We start from the raw sequence: 13,346 nt of genomic DNA, 5'->3' as shown, positions 1-13,346 counted from the left end.
GAGAGTTGAGAATTATCTGCAGGCGTGAGACCAAATACCCAGAACATATAATAAACTCGGCAAAAATGAGTTTTTCGGTGATGTTTTGTGGAAATGCAGCGGGTGAATCTGTTCCTCCGTATATTATTTATAAGTCAGAGCATTTATGGTAGAAGAAACCCCTTCCTCATAATAATTTTAATTGTTGAGCCTTAAGTAATTACGATTGAATAATAATTGTGTTCTCTGCATATAAAAAACGAAGAATCATCAGTGTTGATTATTACAAAACTTTATTTTTGTTACGAATTTATTTCTAAAATTTCTTTTTCATGATTTTGTAATACTATGGTGCCAAAATAAAAATTGTTTTACATTTAAATTTGTTTTTTATTAATGGACTATCAATAGAACTAGGTAAGATAAACCCAAAACATTTCAAACATGAGATTTGTTATATAAAACTGGAGTGGGCTAAAGTAACCTGCCTTCCTAGAGCAACATTGTCCCAAACTTAAAAAAAATAAATAAAAGCACACTTTACTATTTAAGTCGCCGTTTTAACATAATCCTGTTTTTTGGATCCCGAAAAATGCCTTAAAATAAAAAAACGATAAAATTCGTAAATACTGGGAAAGGGGGGGCAAGGAGAAGAAAAAAATGTACAATTTTAGGCCAAAGTAAACCGTTTTAACCGGTATATTATTTCAACAGAGGTGAATAATATTTTAGAGAAAGGAATATAGAAGTCTAGGCATCTGCAGGGCTTATGACCTGTCATCGAATGGTTTAAGGTTTGGTTTACAAAATTAAAGATTTTATATCAAGAAAGGAAAAAATTATGATGTACGAAGCCTATGTCAAAAGTAAATTGAGTTACATGATCGCCTTCTGGGGAACTGGTAACTAGACAGACATAACAAGAATACAAAGACAACAAAATAAAATTCTTAAACTAACATACAACCTACCCTACCTGACCTCTACGACTGAACTGTACAAAAAAACACACCAGTTTGACATAAACTACTTGACTAAAATTGAGACCTTAAAAATTGTGCACAAAATAACAATGGGAAACATACAAGACGACGACATAATATTAGTCAAAAATGCTGACATACATAAATATAACACCAGACAACAAAAACACTATCATATTGAAAAAGCAAAGACAAACACAGGACAGTCAAAAATACTACATAATGGACTTAAACACTACAACGACCTACCTTACTACTTGAAAACTTTTAATGGAGACACATTTAAAATCAATCTGAAAAAGCACATGATGACTGAACTAACTAGACTAGACGAGACATAAAATGACTAGACAATATTAAATTTCCAATGTAACCCTAACGGGTTTTTTAAAAATGGAAATAAATAAAAAAAATAAAAAAAGTAGCCACATTACAACTGTGTAACATTCACCATTCTGCCTGTATTATATATTTTTTTATTTGTATGATTTTGTTTTTATAAACCCTTGCGGATTACATTCATTTAACAAAATATTTTTTTGTCTGGTAGTTTATTGTATAAATTCAGTTTTTGGTTTATTAGTTTTGACTGTCCTTGTCTCGTTTTAAAACATTTAAACGTCTATATTCCTTAAACTTTCCCATCTGTTGATGTTCGTAAAGTCAAATAGCTGAAACCTTTATTAACGTGGGTGAGATTATCTGATTGAATTACTTCACCCGCAAAATAGGTAACGCCTGAAAAAAAATATTCATTTTTGTATACTTTTACTTGGATCATGTGGATTTATCAACAATGTTTTGGGTTTGTCTAAATTTTTGTAGACAAGAACTGGATTTTGTTTTAATATTTTAATATAAACAGCTTAAGGGGTTGAATCGTCGACCTCGTGGTGTGGTGCCATGAAATATTTATTTGAAACATTCCGGATATGGTTGCCATGAAATATTTATTTAAAGAGGTGTTTTTACACTAGAATATTTCATAGTCCCTGCACTGGTACCTGAAGCGTAAAACTGATCATCTTACCGCCATGTAACAAGAAATGATCAAGGTACAATGGGATTGGTGTACCAATGCAGTGTCCTATGCACTATTAGGTGCGGAGAGGGAAAAATGATGATGATGAAGGGGTTGAATCCAGTTTTTTTTACAAAAATTTGAGCCAAAAAAAGTGTAAGTATGGTCGGCGAACGCGCCAACCACAATACAATACTACAAGGCGGACTTATCTCTAATCGATTTTCTTTTTAGTATTTTTACCTAAGGGTAATTATCGAATGTAAAATACTCGTCCAGCGGTGCTATTCTGAACCCTCTCAGGGCCGTAGAAAACACGTTTATCTCGCGGATTTACATACAAAATAAAAACTTTTTCCACGGCCGCGAGAGGGTTTTGAATATCACCCTAGAGCCGCGATTATGAACGGCTATCTTCATCGGTATATACTGAGACGGTATAAACTAATATCGATATATATGTACGAAAGTGTGTATATTTGTATGAAAATTCAAATTCGTCGGTTACCGGTAATTAAACATCTTTAGATAAAAAAAAATTGTAAACATATTTAATTTTTCATACAGAAAACATAATTTTATTTTGAAGATAAAATCAAGAAATAAATTTTAACCTCCCATCAGAATACGTACCCCGGATTCTGTTTTTAATTCACGCGCATAACTGTATTCTTTATTCGCCCGGACACTTAAATGACTTATATAATATTGTTAACAAACATATTAACCACCCTGTTACTAACACAGCGCGCCTGCGCACTCCATACCAAATACATATTTTCACCAATACATCTGCACAATACGTCTCATTTCGATCAATAATTCTTAAAGTCAACTGGCAAAACTGGGCGCGGTGCAAAAAATCTCATTTAAACACAGTGTGAGATTCGGTAATTGAAAAAATAACACGGTTTTTTTATGAAGTGGTTTAGACATGAAAATTTTGGATACAGGTGATATGGGCTGGGTACTGAATAAAGTGGTATTTTATTTTTTTATGGTTTAAATAACGATCCTTCATAAAAAGGGAGCTTAACAATGCGAGTGTGTTCAAATCTTTATAGACTTGTCAGCGAGAAAGGAATGTATTATTATTGCGTTTTTTAAAATTATTTTTTATTATTAACTTTTTAAAATCATTCTTATGCTGTTGAAATTCCATTTGTCGATGCGTTTTGAAGCTGCAAGACTTTTTGTGATGTTAGCTATCATATTATGTAAATGTTATCAACTATCAAATATCTAAATTTAGTAAATGGGGTCTAGAATTTCAACCGTCCATGCGCTCAGTAGCTGCAAGACTTGTTGTTATCTAAATTCTAATTTTATAAATTTGCTTTTTATTTCGTTTTTAAAACATCACTAAAACTCTCAACTTCATTGTCAAATAAAAAATTTAAAAATAAAAATGTAAACAGGGGTTAGATTTCTTATTGTCCATGCGCTCTGTAGCTGCAAGACGTTCTGTTATCTAGCTCATGTATATCATAATTGTAATATATTATAATTGGAGACGAGGAACTAGATTCCCAACCGTCCATGCGCTCTGTAGCTGCAAGACTTATTACAGCGACAAATACAAATATTTATTTATTGTACAGCGCCCTTAAGGTGATTTTCACAAAAATGGCGCTATATAAATTATCCAAACATTATTATCATTATTATGAAAGTCTGAACACTTTTTTTGCATTAGTAACAAATATTATCATCCCATTTCCACACTCAGTGGTGCAAAGGGCACTGGTTTGGTAAATCGAATTTACTAAATTAATAAACATGAAAGTAAGGTTATCAGTCTTACGCTTCAGATCCTAGTCCAGGAGCAATGAAATATTCCGGTTAAAAAAAAACTTAAAATCGAACCCAGGATTTCAAGAATGGTAGGCGAACGCGCTAACCACTGCATAACGTGGTACACTTATTTCCATTCGGTTTCCTTAGTAAGGATTTTTACCTGAGAGCAGCCGTCGGTGTCAAGTCAAAAACACTCTCCCAGGGTTCTGATTCTATTTCACACACAAACCTGTATTCTTGTTCAATGGTTGTTCTCAGCTCCTTCCCATTATAATCGGGGCCCTGCCCTGGCCCTAAATCAAAATCAATAAATAACTTAAACCAGCCAATGGCAGGTTGTATGTCCTGTAAATGCCTAGACTTCCATATTCCCTTATATAAGATGTTTTTTTTTGCACTACAACAGGCCAGGAGGCCCAATTACAGTGGTGAATTGTATCACAGAACGCTCAGGCTTAAGAAAAATCACATTTAAATATTTGTGTTATCACTGGGAATCGAACCCGGAACCTTCCGTGCGTGGGTCAAGCGTCTTGTCCACTGCACCACGGAGGCCGTTTTTCATCTCTGTTGTAATATATTAATAATGAAAATAATATTTTATGCAATTTACATAACACTGGTGCTACGCGTATTGCATACGTTTAGGCGTATCTTGGAATTAAACAAGGTAATTTATTTGACGACAAAAAAACATACTAAATTAGGGGGTTTAAGTATTTTATCATTATTCACAATCAATTGCTTATTGAGGAGGTTCTGCGTCGTGGGACACGGGGAGGTCGGCCTTTAAAAGTGACGGCGCGTAAGCGCGGCAGCACCTAGAGCTGTGACTTTTCCTTGAAAAAAGGGAGTCCTCCAATCAGTGATCATAGACCCTGTAAATGCCCAAACTTCCATATTTAACAACAACAAACCATCACGCCGTTTCCCCATAAGGGTCGGCAGAGAGTAAAGAATACCTTATGACACTGTCTTTACGAACAAATCTCGTTTTCTCCACATTCATACATCTCCTCATGCACGCGTGTTGATTATTCCGACTTTTCACACGTCCATCTTCAATCAATTGTTGGATTTGGTCATGCCATGTCTTTCTTGGCCTTCCTCTATTTCTGCCGTATTTTTAGCTGTTCTTACATATCCAAACCAAAGCAGAGCTCCTTTCTTGATTTTGTCGATAATGCTTATCTCAGCATTACATAAAGCACGGATCTCGACATTTGTGCATCTATCGTACATGGTCTTACCACACATTAACCTGAAAGATCGCATTTCGACAGCATTCAGCCTACTTTCATCGTTTATCAAAATCGCTACCCGGAATCCATTGCGTACTGTTAATTTTGACTTTTACTCGATTATTTAATTTCATAGGTTGATTTAAGTGCACCGTTCACTCTGTTTTCGGTACTTATCCACCTTTCAATATCTTTCTCAGTCATTCCAATCCTAGTAAACATATTTCCCAGATACAAAAATTCCTCTACATGTTTTAGTATAACTCATTCACAGTTCTTTCACATTTAGTCATACTTTAATTTTGTCAAAAAACCATCATATTCGATTTATCGACATTCGTCCATAATCCATTCTCAAAAATCTTTTCCTTCTCCGTTTAAATCAATTTCAGTATGAACATTTGTCTAAAACCTTTACAAAAATAACATTTGAGTAAATTATTTATGAAAACATCGATCTTTCTACCAAAGAGCATTTTACTCAAATATTTAGTGGCGCTGTTCGGAATCCAACTGTCACAATGTTGGTTTTCCGAAGGCTTTCCCTACTGGCAAGCTCCATAGTCCGACGCGCAGCGGTTGACGCACGGTAGAACAACCCGGAAAACACTATTGCAAACATACCCCGGCACAATACCCCGGAAATGGCATCAAACTCCAGTCGAGAATCCAAATAATGCCGAAAGAAAGAAACGCGAGCTCGTGAACGTCAGAAAACCGCGGGAAAAGCAGTAATAATTTGAAGTTACATAATTTCATAACCTCAAAAACGAATTACGTCAGTTACTCAACGACAAAACAACCGCAAAAACTAAATTTACGATATTTTCGCATATAATCCGATTATAAAACATTGTCAAGAGTTAAATAGGTCATATTTGCACGGAACTAACCTGTAAATGTACCGAGTAATTGGATTACTGCCTACGTTACGCCGCGTCCTAGTTTAAAAAAATTTAATACAAGATACACATAGCGTATCAATATTTTAAAAGTGTTTTCTAGTGTGATATAATATCATAGTGATTAAATAATACTAGCTACTTTGAATTTGTAAAAAAATGAAACTTTTTGAAGTGATTGCCGTGTTGAGTGTCCTAATTATACTCCCCAATCAAGGTAAGAAAAAAAAAAATAACAGAAAAATACATTTTTCATTATTACTTCTTAATTTTGTAAATAATTTGCGATTTACACATTGTTTTTATTGATTATTGGCATCCGAGAACAAACGTCGCATTAACTCGTATATTTGACAAATAATAACAGACATGATATGCGAAAAATAACATTTGAAAACATTCAAATGAAATTTTTAAAATTATCTGTATAATTTCTTACGCAAGGCGTTTGATTTCGCAATTTCGATAAAATTTCACCAGTAAAATAAGACACATTATTATTTTATTTAAATGAATAATTATTCACAATTAATTTTAGATATACGTTTTGAAATGTTTACAGTTTAATTCAACAAATTATTATATCATATTTTTGTATATAACCTTGACTCTGAAATCTAATTTCGACCCGTGACCTATGACATTTCAAAAGTGTATTGTGAAGTTCGTCCGGAAATTTTGCCGTCGTATATTTGAAATTCAAATCCATTTTGAAAATTTAGTATGACATTAAAGTTTTTTGTATTTTTACTCGAGACATTTAATTATTTATTTGATTTTACTATTCGCCTTAGAGGTATTAAAGAAATAACACAGGTAAGTACAAACATAGTATTAATTAGAAAAAAAAACACCATTATATTTTTTTGAAGATTTGAAACCAAAAAAGTATACTGCAATACAAAATAAAAAGCAAAACTTAGTGTAGTAAAAAAAATCAAACAATTGATAACTATAACACTATTAATTGATTGGTGTTATGAAAAAAATGTGTTCGGTCGCACCAACGCCCAACTGAGATAATTCATGTTTAACATCATTTTTTTTTTTTTTAATACGATAAATAATTTAGCTTGCTGTTAGGTTTAGTGTATTGAATGTACTTAATAGAATAAAGAAGGTAATATTTTTTTAAATATTTATTATTCTTTCATTTAAAAATTTAACGAAAAATACGATAACACGTTTTTAAAGAACACCTCAAAAACTATTACCCATAACTACTAGAGATTGCTATAAATATTCCGCTACTATTCGGTATTCGGCCTATTCGGCTTCTTTTTTTAATATTTGGCTACCTCTCTTCACACGATTACATGTGAAACTATTGTCAAATAACAGTTTTTGGCAGCGTGGCTCGTTACGAATAACAGTTCAATTTATTTTTGCAAAATCGTTCTAGTTGATTTTTGACGAATTTATCGAAATCCACCGTTTTATTTTTAGAATCTACCGATTTAAGCTTGATGAAGGTGTAGGCAACGCTTTCAATCACTCGGTTATTGAAAGCATGCGGGAGTGCACGCTAGTGATACGACCGGCGTATTTATGATTACTAATTTATTTTTGTATTACAGACCTAAATTTTATAGTAATTTTATAAATTACGAGCTAAACCCGGCAGTGCTTTGCTTTTGCTAGATTTGATTATATATTTTATACGTATTATTTTTCCACCACAACAGGCCAGGAGGTCCAATTACAGTGGTGAATTACACCACAGAACACCCAGGCTTGAGAAAATCATATTTAATTTTTTTGTGTTCTCACATATACTCGTACATAGATGAAATGAACACAATAAAAAATATATGGTTAACGTTAAACTTCACTTTTACGTAAGCAATATAATTATGTGTTCCAACATAATACCATCGACCTATTAGTACACAGAGACGCATCCAGAGCACTACACTTAACTCATGACCAAACGCTCAGTCATGGCCAACTAGTATTAAGTCGTTCTCTAACCGCCAGCCGGGTTTCTACGTGAGCCTGACATTTAATTCGAAACCAAAATGCCTGATTGCGTCTTGAAAGCGTGTAAAAACCGTTTGGAAAAAAATAAAAAAAGATAATGTAATTTTTCATTCGTAAGTAGGTACCCAGGTACTTGTTTATGATTGAATTCCACAACTTAAAATAATAAATATTCAAAATAAATATTATTTTTGTAAATGTCAAATTCTGCTCTTTTCGTCAACAGGGGTGCATTTAATGTAGGAATACGGTTTTTAACAACGTATTGAATGTCAGTTAATATCATTTTAGTATCACCTAAAATCCTTTTTTTAAAAATCGATAGAAATTATAAGGAATTTGAAGAAATAATCTAATTTTCATCTATTAAAAACGAATGTTGGTTTTAAACATTAAAAAACAACCTTTTTTTATATACGAAAAAAATAACATCCTTTATTTTCGTTACATTTGGGTACGACGATTTGTTTTACGCTTCAGGTACCAGTCCAGGGGCTATGAAATAAATATTCAAGTGTGAAAACGCCTTTTTAAAATAAATATTTCATGTCAACCATGTCGAGAATCGAAACCGAGACCTCTCGCGTGGTACGCAAACGCGCTGACTACTACACCACGAGGCTGACTCGAACTATGGATTAAGTAGGAAGAAAACAACATAAAATGACAGTAAAAAAAAAAATTCAATAACTATAAATTGAGATTATTTGTAAAAGTACAAATAAATAAACCGATGTACAGATTAGTCAATTAAAAAAATATATCGGCGCTGTAAAAGTGAAAGCTTAAGCGGCGTGGAGCAACTTTACAGAAAAGACAATTATGGTTTTTTTTTCTTTAAATTTTTAAATAACCTCTTATTTTAATTTTTTATGTAAATTATGTAGGAATCACGCCAAATAATACGTATGTATGAGATTTTTTTATTGATAAAAAAAAAATATTGTTTTTTTTTTAAAGTTACTACATGTCGCTCGGTAACTTTTTTTTCTCCATCGGGTTCGATACCCGACATGGTTGACATGAAATATTTATTTAAAAAGGTGTTTTCTACACTAGAAAATTTTATAGTCCCTGGGGTGGTATTCTGAATCTTCTCTACCCCCTAGAGAGTGGTTTATTTGGGGCTTTTTATTTTTTGAATACGATGACACTTTACTTCAAAAAATTGCCACACTGATGATTGAACGTCAAATGATGTATAAAACTGTTTGAAAAACAGATAAAAACTAATACGGTTTGGTCAATTCAACATAATAAAGTGTTTTGGGTAATGCTGGTCGCAATAATGTTCTAAATTAATATCATCATGTTTGATTTCACGTGTTCATATTTTTGACGTTTGATCATCAGTGTGGCCATATATGAAGCGAAGTTTAGGTGCATGCAAAAAATAAAAATCCCCAAATTAACCACTCTCTAGAGGATAGAGAACTACTACTACCATCACGCCATTTCCCCGTAGGGATAGGCAGAGAGAATGGACCGCCACACACGTCTATCCTGGCATATATCCCAAGCCTCTTCCACATTCATACATCTTGTCATACATGCCCTTCGGTTCTGTCTGCTTCTGACATGACCAGACTTGAGATTTTGGTTTATCTGATTATGCCACATCTTCCTTGGTTGTCCTCGTGTCACATCACCGTTCATTTTCGCCATATATACTTGTTTCACCATTCTTTCGTCGTCCATTCGTTCTACGTGACCAAACCATCTCAGAGATCCTTTCTTAATCTTATCAGTTTTACTTGACTCAGATTTACACTCTCGCCTGATTTCATCATTCGTAACCCTGTCATACATTGATTTCCCACACATTCGTCTAAGAGGTCGCAATTTAACCGCGTTCACTCGGTTTTCATCCTTCCTCTGCCAGTTCCATGTTTCACTTCCATACATAAGCGTCGGAACTAAAACACCGCTGTGCACTGCCAGTTTAGATTCGATCGACATATTTTTATTAGCAATTACTGTGCTTAGTGCTCCGTTCATTTTGTTGCCCGCATTCACTCTCCTTTCAACATCTTTTTCTACTCTTCCATCTCTTGAAAACATGCTCCCCAGATACACAAATTCTTCTACTTGTTCAAGACATTTGTTGTTTACATTTATTATGCATTCAAGATTCAGAATAAAATGATCATCTTACCTTCGCGTAACAAAACGATCAAGATAAAAAAACGCTGGAATTGTTGTACCAATGCAGTGTCCTATGTATCATTCGGCGAGGAAACGGAATGATGATGATGTATAAACAGCCTGCACTTGATTGTATTTTTAAATAAAAAAAATAAATATAAAACTAAACGAATATAAAAACTAAAATTCAGCAAGCACGCTGATTGTAAAAATGATTTCAGATAAAAGAAGCTTTTTCTTTGTTTCCTGAAAGCGGAAATGACAACAGGAAATTTCCTCTCGGGGATCCCATCGAGCTAAAATCATTACTTCCGGGAAGATGGGACACTAATTCGGAAAAATGCTTCCATATTTCTGGATTTCCCATGGGTACTTTTATTTTTTTTATTTATTTGTTAATATTTATTGCTGTGCAACAGCGCAGACTAAGTTTAGGAACGCGGACTAAATTTTCGGGGTCATTCGTTGGTTGGATTCGATCATATGACGTCGAGATGACAAGTCGATGGAGCATACCAAGGTAGATAGACATAGTACAGATGTTAATAGTACCGTCTCGATATGTACAGATGAAGATAGCGTTCATAATCGCGGCACAGGGCCCTGTGAATAAACTAACATCGATATTTATGTACGAAAATGTGTATAACATATAATTTTTTTTATACGGAAACTTTATGACGCATTATGACGTCAATGCGATTTCAACGCCGATTTTTTATCGTCCCTTTGACATTTCTATAAGCATATTATTGTGTGGATATGCCGATTAACATTTTAAAGAAAATAATGTGTTAGGGGAAGATTTTAAGGGCTGTCAATCCGGCCGTTGCGCGCTGAACGAATATGAAGGAGTGAAGATCAAGCAAACCCACCTCGTCAAAATGGAAAAAGAACACTTTTCAATAGAATACATACATTTTATTTATTATTTATTAATTGTTTTCTTTTATTTTTATTATTATTTAAAAAAATTATGACTGGCCGGGCCTCGAATATGAAGGGAAGATAAATACGTCATATCTTCATCTTGACGGTATAGTTAAAGATAAATTCTCTCCAGTGATTACGAAGATACACTACCGACCCCCCCCCCCCCCTTCAAAGTTTGGATAGGTACATTGATATGAAACAAGGGGAAGCGTACGTCACGGTACACATATCTACGCACTGAAATAAGTTGAAGATAAAATTCTCCCGACCGATTACAAAGGTATACCCCCACCATCAAGTTTTGATGTAAGTACATCATTTTATACCGACGATCTAGACCCCCTCGATACGTTTATCTACGTGTGTGTGTGACAAAAAGTGACTAAAGTGACAAAAAATTTATTCCACCGAGCAATTTTTCCTTTAAGTACGATTTACTTAAATTTTTAATCGTTTTAAGTTTGGTACCTTTTTTTTAAAAGCCTTTTCAAAATATAAGAGAGGAATAAGTAAACTTTGAAGTCGAATTAAATACTGACATAACTGTCAGTTTCCGAAACAAGTGATTAGATGCGAAAAATAATGTCGCTAGATTCTGCCCTATTAACATATAAGATAATCTAGGTGTAAGAAAGTTGCCACTAAAAAAAAAATATTTGTTATATTTTTTCCGTCTGTTTTACTATCTTTCAGAGTGTACGTATCGAGAGGTTAAATGAGCCGGCTTTGCAGTCGCTCGGTAGATAAATACAGACGATCGTCAATCATATCGTCTTGGCAAGTGTCAAAAGTCTTTTAATAATCATATTCAAGCGAGCGTTTTTTAATTGAACTGGGATTTATTGGAGTCACAGAAGCCTATTTAAAATAGAAATGAACACTATTTTAAACGTTAATGAAGTAGGTAAGGAACGCGGACTAATTTTCGCGGTCATTCATTGGTTCGTTTCGATCATATGATGTCGATATGACAAGTAGGTAGAACATACCGAGGTAAGATACAGATAGTACAGAAGTTAAGTATACCGTCTCGATATGTACAAATAAAGATAGCGTTCATAATTGAGGCCCAGGGGGCCCAATTAGAGTGCTGAACACCCAGCCTTGAGAAAAACCACATGTATTTTTTTGTTCTCTCCGGGATTCGAATCCGAAACGTTATACGTTATAGACAACGGAAGATAACTCTTCTTATATAACGACTTCTGATTTTGATCGGGGTCCTGCTATTGTCCTTTTTGAATGTATAAGACGTAGGTTAGGATTTACAAATCACAATACTTACCCAAAAAGAGTTTTCTAACAGCGCAGAGGTAGATATGCAATAAATGCATCACATGACTTTGAGAGAAGCTTTTCTTGGTACAGTGCCAAACATAATATCGATCTTATTACTAGGAGACAAAATCAAATGAACTATCTACGGACTTTGGGGAATTGATATAATTTATTAAACCGCTCAAGTCTTTAACAAAAAAAAAATATGTAATCTTAAACACAAAATACAAAACACTTACTGGTCGATTATTCAAAGCTCGCGCGTTCGCAAAACTTACACAAACGCATTGTGTAGTATCTGTGAATAAGCGTAATAATAATAATTATGGATAACTTATATAGCGCCATTTTCATAATATAATACCTCAAGGGCGCTTTACAAGGTGATTATATAAAGATATAAATCAAATTTTATTTTTTTAATTTAAGAAAAATAATTTACTTTGTTACCACATGCTAAGAATTTATTCAAATGATTTAGAGAACAAGTGGGTTTTAAGTTTCTTCCGAAACATCACTTCACTCTCACAGTTTCGGATTTCTGCTGGGAGAGCATTCCATGCCGTAGGGCCTGCGACCGCAAATGCACGTTCGCCGAATTTAGTGCGCTGTTTGAATTTTTTAAAAATCGCATACGAATAGAAACTAAAAAATAAATAACACCTTTTATTTAATCGGTTGGTTGGAATAAATTGCCGAATGGCATTTACAAATAAAATTGCACAAACGGGCAAATAAAATCAAATATTAAACGTGCAACGAGAAACGATGCACTGTTTTATTAATGTCAGCTTATTGTGTACAAGTTCAGAGTATTTTACGGACGTCACAAGTAAATGAAACAGACGCATGTTAATAATTGTGGACGATTAGGTACAATGTATAATTGGCCTCGCCATTCCATCAAGAATTAAGGTCAGCATACATAATGGCTCGTAGTTTCAATCGGGATACTTATGATGACACGCGAATGGCGTATGGGATGAGAACTCAGAGTAATAATGCGTAACCTAGAGAGGAGCCCAAACGTAGGAAAACCATTATATGACTATTGGGTATTAAGTTAGCTACAGTTCGCAGCAAAACA

This window comes from Micrasema longulum, unplaced genomic scaffold (genome assembly GCF_059751315.1).
Source record: "Micrasema longulum isolate JH-2025_06_02 unplaced genomic scaffold, ASM5975131v1 h1tg000618l, whole genome shotgun sequence".
Classification (NCBI taxonomy): domain Eukaryota; kingdom Metazoa; phylum Arthropoda; class Insecta; order Trichoptera; family Brachycentridae; genus Micrasema; species Micrasema longulum.
This window is presented reverse-complemented; position numbering follows the sequence as displayed.